The sequence below is a fragment of the Felis catus genome, chromosome A2, assembly GCF_018350175.1.
Source record: "Felis catus isolate Fca126 chromosome A2, F.catus_Fca126_mat1.0, whole genome shotgun sequence".
Classification (NCBI taxonomy): Eukaryota; Metazoa; Chordata; class Mammalia; order Carnivora; family Felidae; genus Felis; species Felis catus.
The window spans coordinates 102797886-102812056 of record NC_058369.1 but is presented as its reverse complement, the minus strand read 5'-3'; positions in this window follow the sequence as shown (position 1 = coordinate 102812056).

The window sequence follows — 14171 nt, the reverse complement described above, 5'->3', positions numbered from 1 at the left end:
TTTCTTGTCCTGAGACCTGCTATTTCTTACATTCCTATGGCTCCATTATATTTCTTAATTATATATTTGATTAGAATATCTTCTTCCAACTTTCATATTCAATCTGCCTGTGTATTTGTATCTAAAGTACAACTCTTATTGATAGCATATTCATGACCCTCCCCATCAATGTGATGATTCTTCCTTTTAATTGGAAATTTTTATTATTTTACTGTTTGATTTCTATATTTATTTTTATTTCTTTTTATACCTTTCTTCTGCTCTTCTGTTTTTATTTTCTTTCGGTTAATGAAATATTTTTTAATATTCTATTTATTCCTCTGTTGGCTATTTAGGCATAATTCTTTATGCTCTTTGAGTACTTGTTTGAGAGATTACATATGCATTCTTACAATGTCACAGTCTATATATAATTTATAGTCTAATACTTTATGTAAGTGGTAAGCAATTTATAACAGTATAATTTCATTAAATCTCTCATTGTTTGTTACTATTGTCATTTATTTTACTTCTGTATGTCTTATAAACTACAGAAAGAATTTTTTTTTGTCTAAAACTGTCAGTTCCTTATTAAAGAAATTAAGATAGGAAACACAAAGTAGTCTTTTCTATTTACTTACATATTTACCATTTCCAATGGCATGGAAAGAATGAAGATTCTTTTAGATGAATTCAGTCTTTAAAATTCAGTGTTTAAAATTTATAATCTTGCCTATAATCTTGACTATAACTTTTTTATTGTATTTTGGACTTCACAGTGATAGATTATTTGGGGTCTCAATTATTTGAACTTCATTTATGAATCTTGACTTTTATTCTTATGAGGCACTAAAGTATGAGACAATCCTCTTGATCCTGTCAGGCTTTATGTATTTTCTCATAGGGTTATTCTACGTTGGTTTAAGTCTCAGTCCTACATATGATTTGTGCCTTAACCCTATGACATGGCCTTTCTGGGGTCTCCACTAACTGTTCAAGGTTGTTGTAAAGTTTATGTACTATAATTGGGTCAAAACTCCAAGATCTAGTCGCACAAACAACCACTCCCCTTCAATGCTCAGTCTTGTATCACTTGCTCTTTATTTTACTTCATAGAATGTTGCCATGTACATGTTTAGCCCAGTCCTCAGGTAAGGAACTAGCCTCTAACCAACATCATGAAACTTTATTTGTGCTCCACATACTATAAATTTCTCCCCCAAACAAGCTACATTGTATATGAGGCTCACCTCATGTATTTCCTTCATTCAAAAATTACAGTTTTTATTGCTTATTGTCCAGTGCTTGAAAGTAATTGTGTCATATATTTTCTCCAGTCACATTAGTGTTTAAGTGGGAAGATAATTCCAGTATCTACTACTTGTTACATCATGGTTGCAACTTAACTTTAAAGCCAAGTAATACTGAATTCAAAATAAACATATTACTAGACTCTTAAAAATATAGAAAAATAGAACATTCTTTAAAGTCTGCCATAAAATTTTAAAATAAATATAAATTAAAATCACATATAAAAATAAAAAAATACATCAATCGGATGGTGCAGATATTGATTTAGTGAAAGTCATTGAAATTTTATAAACTAACAAATAGGTTTTGAGTAATGGACGTTTTGACATTATTGTGTCTTGCATGTTGTTTCTAATCTCGGTTAAATAAAATTTAAAATCTATTTTAGTGACATTGTAGTGGAAAGTAAATTACCATCCAAGTGAATTAAGGACACAGAGTCAAAAACATGTACTAGAAATCAGATGATCACCATTACGGAGCACTAAAAATGATAATATTTTTTTCCACGTCATTATGTTGTAGAATTTGAAAAAAACCTGTGTGATACGGTAAACAAGGCACACTCCCATCCCTGAACTTGTCAGGAAACATTAAAACCAAAGGAAAAGACTAGAGAAGAAAGTTAGGTAGGATTGTATGTTTGAATAAAAATCAAAGTTTCGATTTATTAGAGAATGATTATTGATCACAGATATTATTTTGGATATATTACCAAAATATGTGAAGAGATTATATCCAGGATGATTAGCTCTCCCTAGTGTTCAATGAGGACTATTTATATATATATATATATATTTTTTAATTTTTTTTCAACGTTTATTTATTTTTGGGACAGAGAGAGACAGAGCATGAACGGGGAAGGGGCAGAGAGAGGGGGAGACACGGAATCGGAATCGGAAACAGGCTCCAGGCTCTGAGCCATCAGCCCAGAGCCTGACGCGGGGCTCGAACTCACGGACAGCGAGATCGTGACCTGGCTGAAGTCGGACGCTTAACCGACTGCACCACCCAGGCGCCCCTATTTATTTATCTTTTTAAAAATTATATTTAAAGCTAGGCTAATAAAATATTTCACAGTACACTGAATGACACAGTAAATGTTATAAATGGTTGAGAGAAATTAAATTGCAACTTTTTGAAATAGCACCAATCTGACCAGGGTACTTCAAATAGGCACAAATAAAAACTCAATAAAGGCACACATCTATAAGAAGGAGAAATAAAATGAAACACAATGGTATTGAAAACACACAGAAGTGAATATTAAGCCTGTAATAAAATCATGGTTTACATTTTAATGAAAGAAAAAAGTTCATACATAAATTGAGTAATCAAATAAATAAAATGGTGGGGGGGGGGAGTAAGTTAAGACTGACAAGTAATTTCTTTTGCCAGCTTCTTATACTTTACTCACACCGATAAAATTAATGATTCTGTTGAGACATTATTCTCCACCTTAGAAACCACAGGAATTTTTTTATGACAATTTAAGTATCTCACACAGAAAAAGGAAGATAAACTATATCAACAGTAAATAACTATCTTAATTTTTTTAATATGTATTTTCACTGAAATAAGGCAAAAATAACCATTGTTGTAAGGAAATGAATGCATTTTGACACTTGCATATAAGTATTACTTGGTTGAAGATAAGAACTTTTGTTTGTTTTTCATATGGAAATGGATTTCTACCATAAAGACGTGGGGAGAGGAAGTAAATGTTAAATCCTGAAAGCAAAAAAAGAGGATTGGGAAAATACTGCATATATAAGCACACTATTAGGGGCCTAGGGCAGGTGAACCCAAGATGGGCCACTTTGGCACCAAGATTATTCTGAGTTAAAAGCAATCAAAACCCATCAGATTTATAAAAAGTTCTTTGCCTTTCCCACAACTGCTTAAAAGAATTTAGAAAGAATATTGCTCCAGGAAAAGAGCTACCACCATAGATAACTACACTATGATATGAAATAGGTACACTGAACAGAGAGGAATCTAACAAAGCCATTTTGATGAAAGTCCTCTCTGACCCATTGTTTTTTAATGACCCAGCAAACATTTATTTACCAAATATTTATTCCTTTTCATCTTCTTATGAATTTCATTCTTTTACTCTGAAGACCCAGACCCAACTACTTTTTCTTTAGTTCAGGATGATGTATATATCTTATTTTCCTTGATTGTCCCCATATGCATGCTATTAAATTTGATTTTCTCCTGTTAATCAATCTCATGTCAATTTGACTCTTAGTCTGGTTAGTAGGACCTTGAAAGGAATTCTTGTTCCCTAACAATACAAATACACAAAAGGAGTTCTACACATATAAAAATGAATTAGATATATTTAAAATGGTAATATTAAACAGATCTATAAAGACTTCAGGTAGTTGAATATGTAAAAAAAGATCCTGCACCATTTCTTATATGAACTGTCATTAAGACCAATGTAAAATTCAATGTCATGAGCAAGAGCAACTTGAGAAAGCAAGATGACTGAAGGGAAATAGAAAACTTAAATCAGTGAATACACCTCTACAAAAGATAAATAAATCCAGTTGTTAGGGAAGTAAGTAGAGAGTAAGATATTTATCAAAAGGAGGGAGAAAAAAAAATCTCCATCACAAATGTATGAAGTAGAGCAAAAATATAGAAACTCACAAATTAGCAATGAAAAGAATGCATCCTATTAAGAAACTAAATTTAAGCAACTAAATTTAAAGAGCTAATTGGCTTTATTAAACAAATGCAGCAATAATCCATCTAGTAAGTGGAGGGGAGCTCCAAAGAGTTGTACAAAATGGAGGGTTTTTATAGAAGGGAGGGTGGGGCAAGAAAATTATTAACAAAAGAAAAGGATTGTTTCCAGAAAAGTTGCTTTTGTTTAGAGGGAAAGAGCAGGGTTTGTTAGTGTGTAGATTACTTCATCTTCCTTTAGGGGATAGAGAGGGCCCACAAAACAGACTCATTGGTGTTAATCAGAAAATTCTGATTAACTAATATAGTTAGCTAACATACAGGGTATATGGTGTGCTCTTGGCTTTGGGAATAGATTCCCGTGATTCATCACTTACATAAAACACCCAGTGCTCATCCCAACAAGTACCCTCCTCAATGACCATCACTCATTTTCCCCTCACCCCATCCCCCTCCACTACCTTCCACCTTCAGTTTGTTCTCTGTATTTAAAAGTACCTTATGGTTTGCCTCCCTCTCTGTTTGTAATATATATATATATATATATTTTTTCTTTCCCTTCCCCCATCGTCTTCTGTTAAGTTTCTCAACATTCACATATGAGTGAAAACACACAATATCTGTCTTTCTCTGACTGACTTGTTTCACTTAGCATAATACTTTCCAGTTCCATCCACATTGTTGCAAATGGCAAGATTTCATTCTTTTTCATTGCTCAGTAGTATTCCAAAGATATAGATAGATATAGATATAGATGATATAGATAGATATAGATATAGATATAGATATAGATATAGATATAGATATAGACCACACCTTCTTTACCCATTCATAAGTTGATGGATTTTGGGCTCTTGCCATAATTTGGCTATTGTTGATAGCATTGTTATAAACAGTGGGGTATATGTGCCCCTATGAATCAGCACTCCTGTATCTCTTGGATACATTCCTAGTAATGCTATTGTTGGGTCATAGGGTAGTTCTATTTTTAATTTTTTCAGGAACCTCCACACTGTGTTCCAGAGTGACTGTACCAATTTGCATTCCCACTGACAATGCAAGAGGGTTCCTGTTTCTCCACATACTCGCCAACATCTGTTGTTTTCTCAGTTGTTAATTTTAACCACTTTGGTGTGAGGTGGTAACCCAATGTAGTTTTGATTTGTATTGCCCTGATTAGGAGCGATATTAATCATATTTTCATGTGTCTGTTAGCCATTTGGAAGTCTTCTCTGGAAAAATGTATATACACATTCAACGCAATCCTAATCAAAATAGTACCAGCATTCTTCTCAGAGCTAGAACAAACAATTCTAAAATTTATATGGAAACACAAAAGACCCCAAATAGCCAAAGCAATGTTGAAAAAGAAAACCAAAGCTGGAGAAAATTCTTGACTGATGGGTTGAGACTACTTTTTCGGGGGAGGTTGAACCGCATTTAGATTAGGTATTAAACCACTATTTAGGGATTTGTCTTAAGTGATGCCATTTGGGGTCAATGGGTTTATTTTTAATAATCTAGATGGGTAAATACAGGATTCAAAAGCTCAATGGGAGAAAAACAAGAGGGATGCAAACTTTAGTACTGCATGTTTAAGAAGTTTGTATAAAATTATTATGTTAGGGGTGACTGGATGGCTGTCTGTTGAGCATTTGACTCCAGCTCAGGCAATGATCTCATGGTTCATGGGTTCGAGTCCCACATTGGGCTCACTGCTGTCAGTGCAGAGCCTGCTTTGGATCCTCTGTCCCCGCCCCCTCTCTGCCCTTCCCCCGATTGCTCTCTCCCTCTCAAAAATAAATAAAACATTAAAAAACATTAAAAAATTATTACTTTAATGTTAGTAGCAGTATAATTGTAAGTACACAAATGCATGTACTTGCCTTCAGATAGCCAGCTTGAGAAAATTGCCTAAAATATTTCTGTCCTAATTTTTATAATTCTACCCTATGGCGATCAAGTTTTCATAGACGAAGGACTTAATGGTGACTTGCATCAAATTATCAAGGGATTTTTTTTCTTTATGCTATCTCTAAAATAATGAAAATAATCAATGTTTCCATAGATCAAATCCCATAACATATAGAACATTAGAAGACCAAGAACTTCATTTAATTCAAGGTCATTCTGCTCATTCATACAAGCTGAGAACAATTCTGTCTTTTTTTTGACATTTAAGAATACAGAAGTATAAAGACAAGCTTCAAAAATTTTAAATTATTTATATATTATTAATAGTGTTAATAATTAACTTTAACAAAAAGGATGTCAGCTTATCCCATTGTCTTTTTAGCAATGTTATATTAATAACCATATAGTACTTAGTGAATAATTTTAATGAGAATTTAAAAATATTAGCTTTTAAATGAAATACAGATTTCTAGCCAGGCTTCTGGATGACTCAATTTATAACAATGTTACTTTTTACTAAATTAATAAAAAATTCAATGAAATTGCCATCCATATTTAAATAAGAAAGGTGTTCTTTAAACAACTTGACAAACAAATATGTCATATGAAAAACTCACAAATAGTGATAATTTTAGGAAAGAAGAACCAGTTAAATTATTATGTTTTACCATATATCAAAATGTATTTCATGAGTGCAAAACAAAATATTTCAGGAAGCTAAACACTGAGAGCTACTTTTCTCCAACAGACCTGCACGGCAAGATATGCTAAGAGAAGTTTTAGGCTGAAGTAAAATGGTATGAGTTAAAAAGCCTCAGAAGAAAGGAAAAGAGAACACAAGAAAGGAAAGATCAGAGGAATGTTTCATAGCAATAAATATGTATTTATACCTATTAATATTATTTTAATGTTAAGTATTTAAAATTCTTGGAAAGAAAAAAAAATAATGATGTCATAACAATGTGTGATGACTGCCCCATCAGTCTGGGTCTATGGGTGACTGTAATGAACACTATAGACATGTAGCATAAGTGAGAAATGGGCTATTTTCTTTAAGACAGTGAGGTAAACATATTACAAAATGTGTTTGAGAAAATACCATATCTACTTATATTAGATTAATATGCTAAAGGAAAATTGCAAAATATTCAGAAATGCAACCAACTGTCTATAAGAAATTGAAATTCAAAGCAATCACATGAGTACAACAAATCATTGGGGGCAAATGTTGACTATAATATATGGTTTGGATATAATTGTTCATCTGAGTAGGAAAAAAGTCTTAGAGTATATACCATACAAACATCCCAAATGAAGTAAAAGTTTAAATATAAAAATCAAAACACTGAAGTATTTAGAAGAAAATACAGTATAGTTTATGCTATAAATTTCTTAGCAAGACACAAAAGGCACATCTTATCAAGTAAAAGTTCATTTGGTTTCAGTAAAATTTTAAATTTTTAGTTTAAAAATAGTGCTGGGCTCCCAACAATAGCCAAATTGTGGAAAGAGCCTAAATGTCCATCAACTGATGAATGGATAAAGAAATTGCGGTTTATATACACAATGGAATACTACGTGGCAATAAGAATGAAATGTGGCCCTTTGTAGCAACGTGGATGGAACTGGAGAGTGTTATGCTAAGTGAAATAAGCCATACAGAGAAAGCCAGATACCATATGGTTTCACTCTTATGTGGATCTTGAGAAACTTAACAGAAACCCATGGGGGAGGGGAAGGGAAAAAAAAAAAAAAGAGGTTAGAGTGGGAGAGAGCCAAAGCATAAGAGACTGTTAAAAACTGAGAACAAATTGAGGGTTGATGGGGGGTGGGAGGGAGGGGAGGGTGAGTGATGGGTATTGAGGGCACCTTTTGGGATGAGCACTGGGTGTTGTATGGAAACCAATTTGACAATAAATTTCATATATTGAAAAATAAATAAATAAATAAATAAATAAATAAATAAATAAATAAATAAATAATAAAAATAAAAATAGTGCTGGGGTACCTGGGTGGCTCAGTCAGTTAAGCGTCCGACTTTGTCTCAGGTCATTATCTTGTGGTTCATGGGTTTGAGCCCTGCACTGGGCTCTGTGCTGACAGCTCAGAGCCTGGAGCCTGCTTCAGATTCTGTGTCTCCCTCACTCTCTGCCCCTCCCCCATTGCACTCTGTCTCTCTCTTTCTCAAAATAATAAATAAGCATTAAAAAAATTTTTTAATAGTGCTATAAACCAAAAATGCATGCCACAGATCAGAAGACTATATTTGCAATGTGTATAACTACAGAGTAATATCCATAATATATTAAGGATTATTACTAATCAATAAAGGAAAAACAATAAAATAGAACAATGGGCAAAGTTAAAAAAAATCACAGAACTTAAATGGAAAGTACACACTTAAAACATGTCCAAACTTCACTAGTTATCAGGGAAATGTAAATTAAACAATCGTGAGATACCATTTACTAGCTGTCAGGCAAAAGTTAAAAGTCTGAGAGTAACAAGTTCTGGTACACTGCAGAGCAACAGTAAATCTCAGACATTGTTCAAGGAAGCATTACTCTTTAAGTGCAAGGACTTGAAGGAGTAATTTGCCAGGGCACCTGGGTGGCTCAGTTGGCTAAGCATCCGACTTCAGCTCAGGTCATGATCCCCCAGTCCATGGGTTTGAGCCTCATGTCAGGCTCTGTGCTGAGAGCTCAGAGCCTGGAACCTGCTTCGGATTCTGTGTCTCCCTCTCTCTCTGCCCCTCCCTCACTCACGCTCTGTCTCTCTCCAAAATAATAAATATTAAAAAGAAAAAAATTAAAGAGCCATTTGTCAATACCTCATTAAGATGAATGTGTGTATTGCTTATACCCCAGGAATCCTACTGCTCAGTAAATATCCTATACTTTTGTTCCTAAAGAAACCTTTGCTCATATGCACAGTCATAACAGAAATATGTTCACTGTAACATCATCTATAATAAGAAAACATAAAAACTCTGACATTTTCATGGACAAGAAAATGGGGAAATTATTCGAAGTATAGTCATATAATTGTATAATTTATATAAATTATAAATATATATAAATATAAAGTAGAAGTATCAGCATAAAAATTAATATGTTTTGTTCATAAAAAAGAAATTTCCTAATAGCCAACATATGGAAATAACCTAAGAGTCTACTGGTAGATGAATGGATATAGAAGAAGTGTCTTATGTGCAATGGAATATTACTTAGCCATAGAAAAGAACAAAATTATGCCACTGGTGACAATACAACACAGACGGACCTAGAGGGCATTATGCTAGGTGATATAAGTCAGACAAAAAAAATACCACATGGTTCCACTGACATGTGTAATGTAAGAAACAAAACAAATGAACAAACAACAGAAATAGACTCAAACACAGAAACCAAACTGGTGGCTGCCAAAGGGGATTGGAGTGGGGGGATAGACAAAATAGGTAAAGGGGATTTAAGAGGCACAAACTTCCAGTTATGAAAATACATAAGGCATGGAGAGGAAAAATACAGCATAGGGAATATAATCAGTAATACTGTATTAACTTTGTGTGGTGATAGATGGTAACTGACATGTTTACCATGGTGAGCATTCTATAATGTATATAATGTTGTACATCTAAAACTCATATAATATTGTATACCAACTATATTTCAGTTATAAATAAGGAATTTGACCAAGATAAAGTTTCATACCATATTTACAAAATTTAAACTCATGCAAACAATGCTATCACCTGCTTACAGATACGTTTCTATATTTTAAACATATATGCATGCATGGAAATGATAATCACCAAAATAAGGATAGATGTTATATCTAGGAAGGATAAAGTGGAAATGGGAGAAAAATAATTTGCGATATTTTAAGTAATTAAAATGGAAAATATGTTGAGTTATAAAGATTTGAAAACCTGAGTTGTGTGTACACAGGAATTATCATGTGCACATAATTCTTCTATGGATTTGAATTTTTTCACTAAAAAATTCATATAAATAAAGGATGAAATTGCCCTCCAATCCACCAATGCCAGATTGAGTAATGTGGACAGATTCTCTTGAATATCTTTGAAGGCATTTGAGAGCTAAAAACAAGGAAAGGAAAGGAGGTATACATTGCTGGCCTAAAGCCAGAGGACAGCAGAGCTCAGACAAGAGAAGTGAAGAGGTCTGCTTTTTTCCCTGGAGGTATTTATAGGGTGAATATGGATATGGTAGTTATGGATAGGGTGGCTGAAAGGTTGAACTTTCTAATATTTTAAAAATTTTTGTATAGAATTAATTTCAAATTAACATAAAGGGTTCAAGAATAAAAATATTCAGTACATACTCCTAAACACTTTATACCAATTCAGTTGTTAATAATTTATGCTGTTTTCATACATACCTAATTTTTATTTTTTGAAACATTTGCATATAGGTCAATATATTATGGTTCTTTATCCCTAAATACTTTAGCCTACAAGTATGACCATTCTTTTAGATAATGGCAGTATGGTTAACAGTTTCAGTACATTTAACATCAACACAATATTTTGACCAATTTTATCAAATGACAAAATAAAACCATTTATAACATTGCCCCCTCCAATACAATATCTCATCTAAAGTCAACTTTTCAATTATTTGCCAAGTCTCTATAGCCTCCTTTAATATGGAACATTTTTACAGCCTTTAACTATTATGATATTAATAACTTCAAGTAGTGCAGTAACACCCTTTAAATAGAACTATCCTTGTTTTTTTTGATATTTCCTCATTAAATTCTCAGTCAAAATACAATATAAGCATCTTAATGTCCTCTGCAGTGTATGACATCTGGAAATTATGATGTCCCATTCATGTGCCCTTCATTGGTAACACCAATTTTCTCCCTCTGAGTATTGTCTGACTGTTCCACTGTATAATGATTATATTCCCTCGCAACCAATAAGAAACCTGACATTTTTAAAGCCCAACAAATATACCGTTACTTATCAAATTTTTCTCCTAAACTTAATATCTATAGATGATCCTTGCCTAATTCAATCCTCATATGATACTTGAAAATTACTTATCTTCCAACTCCAGTACTCTGAATTTAGCACACGTACATGGCATTCTACTGTAATCAATAGTCCAATTTTATGCCTTGTTAATTTTATGCATTAATGGTTATTTACATGTATTTATTGTTGATACAGATTCATGAATCCCTACATCTGCAATGGTTTATAATTCATTTTTGTATTTCATTACTTTTGTGTTCAAATTGCCTAATATTTGACCAGTGGGAGCCTCTTTGAGATGGCTTCTTTATATATTTTATAATTCACCATCATTCATTTTTAGCAATTCCTTACTTTTCCTGCACAACAAAATATTCCAAGCTCATTCTGTATCTTGTTCCAGCCTTGGAATCAGCCAGATTTGGGGGGATTATTGGTTTCAGCAGTACTTTCAACTGTCTTATGGGAGTATAACAGAGACTGGAAACCAGAGCTTAGTAAGAGAAGTGGCTCTGCTTAAATGCTCACTTTGGAACAGAGCCTTAAAAAAATGTATGGTAAGAATAAGGTCAACTTAAAGCAAATAGTCAACTGCAGTGCAACTTCAAATCATCTCATTGTCTCAAATTGGATTAACATATCAGCCTGCTAATGCCTAATTCCCTTCCAGAATCACACACAGAACTTAGAGAAAGGTAATATCATCCTAATTATCAAATTACTTCCAAAAATACATCTAGAATACAATTAAGAAATAACTAGGGACATAAAGAGAGGAAAACATGGTGATAATAAAGAGACACAACAGATGGTAGAAAGGGATACACAGAAGTTCAAATTCTTGGCATTAGCTAACTTTTAAAAGGTTGTGCTTAAAATATTTGAAGAGGAGAGGCACCTGAGTGGCTCAGTCAGTTAAGCATCTGACTTTGGCTCAGGTCATGATCCCACAATTCAGAGTTCAAGCCCATGTCAGGTTATGCTGACAGCCTGGAGCCTGCTTAGGATTTTGTGTCCCTCTCTCTCTGCCCCTGCCCTCTGCTTGTGTGCTCTCTCTCTCTCTCTCGCAAAACTAAATAAACATTTTTTTTAATTTGAAGAGGAAAAAGTTAATATTGAGAATTTCAGCAAAAAACAGAATACAATATGTAATAAACAAAGGTATAAAGCTGAATATGAATAAGTATAATTAACACAATTTATGGCTTATCTTAATTTTAACAGAAGTGAGACAGGGATGCTTGATATCACCATTTCTATTAAATGTTATTATATGACCTAGCATATGTGGTAAAGCAAGAAAAGTATTGAAAAGTTAAAAAAAAGACTGGGAAGAAAAATAATACTTATATTAGTTTTAAATAATATTGTTATCTACAGGAAAATATCAAAAGTAGATATATATAAGGTATTAAAATTAATAATTTTAGTAGGGTTTTTGGATATGAGCTCAGTGAACACAAATAAATGCATTCTTGTATACTAGAAACAAGAAGATAGGAATTTAAAAACTGAAATTCATTTATTACATTAGAAACATCACTGTCCATGAATAAATCTAACAAAGAGTGTACATGACTTCTATGTAGAAAACTTATAAAGTATTATTAAAAAATTTTTAAGGCTTGTATAAATGGAGGAATATGACATGTTTATGGTTCAGAAAGCTTAATATTGTACGCATGTAAATTCTCTACAAACTGATGCTTAATAATATCTCATTAAACTTTTAGCTTGGTAAGGTGATTACAATGTTTATATGTAAATATGAGAATCAAGAATAGACTAGCACTCTTGAAAAATAAAAGTGTAAAGACTTCTTTTACCAGATTTTAAGACTTCTGAGTCACTTATTAGGATAGTATAATGTTAGCACAAATATACACAAATGTACCAATGGAATAGCATGGAGTACCTAGAGACAGATATATGGGCACATAATTTGTGATAATAATGGTAGTGTACATGAAAAAGAAAAGAGAGCTACTTTATTAAATGGGGGTGGCTCAATTAAATATCCTTGTGGAGAAATACAGAACTTGATTCTTACATATAACCAGATACAATCATTTCCAGCTAGATTATAGATCATAATGAGAAAGGTAGAGCGATATACTTTCTAAAAAAAATAACAAAAGATAATATTTTCACATTTTTCATGTTAAGGAGAGATTCCTTAAATAAGATACAGGAAATAATAACCACAAAGGCAAAACCTTGATAAATTTCACAACATTTAAATAAAGAAATAATGTTCACGAAAAGACATAATTTTGAGAGAGTTAAAGGCAAGTCACATACTCAGAGGAGATATTTATAATATATTTAATTAAAATTCATTGATATTTAGAAAATTCCTTCAAATTTTTATGAAAAAGGGAGTCAATCCAAAAAAAAATAAGTTTTGAACACACACTTTAAAAGAGAGGGTTGTCAAGTGACCTACAAGCTCATGAAAAGTAGTTTGACCTTATTAATAATCAAGGAAATAAAAATTAGAACCACAATGATACAGATTCTATGTCCAACAGGATAGATAAAATATATATATATTGACTGACCATCACAAAGATGTGGAGATATTAGAACTCTTGCACACTGCTAGTAGCAGTAGCCCTTTAGAAACCACTTTAAAAGGATTTTGGCACCAATCACATAAAGTCAATGAGTATCTTCTGATTTATTAGTTGTACTCCTAGCTAAATTTATGCACATTTGTGGCAAATGACATGTTTCTGTGTTAAGAATGCCATTGTAGCACTGAATGCCATTGTAGAATTATTTATAGTTTTTCAAAGCTCAAGCAACCCAATGTCCATTAATAATGAACTATGGCATATTTATACAATGGAATATTATACAACTAAGTGAATGAGTAACACATATCTACATAAATTAATCTGATGAAATCTAAAAACACAATGCTGCATAAATAAAACTAGAAAAAAAAAGAACACAAATGGCATGCTTTTCTTTACATAAAACTTAAGTAGTGCTGCAAGTTATATGTAAAACTGTCACAGGTATATGTAAAACTGTAAAAACAGTAATATACGACAAGGAAACAATTACCATACAACAAAGATAGTGGTTATTTTGAAAGGGAGAAACTATCTAGTTATTAAGAAAAGGTAGTATTCTATTTCTAGACCAACTGAAAGTTATATTGATATATGTGTTGTTATATATCTTTGTTTATTTGTACTTTCCTATTTTTCTTCCATATTTTAATTTAAGAAAATTAAAATTAAAAGACGGCATGGAGAAA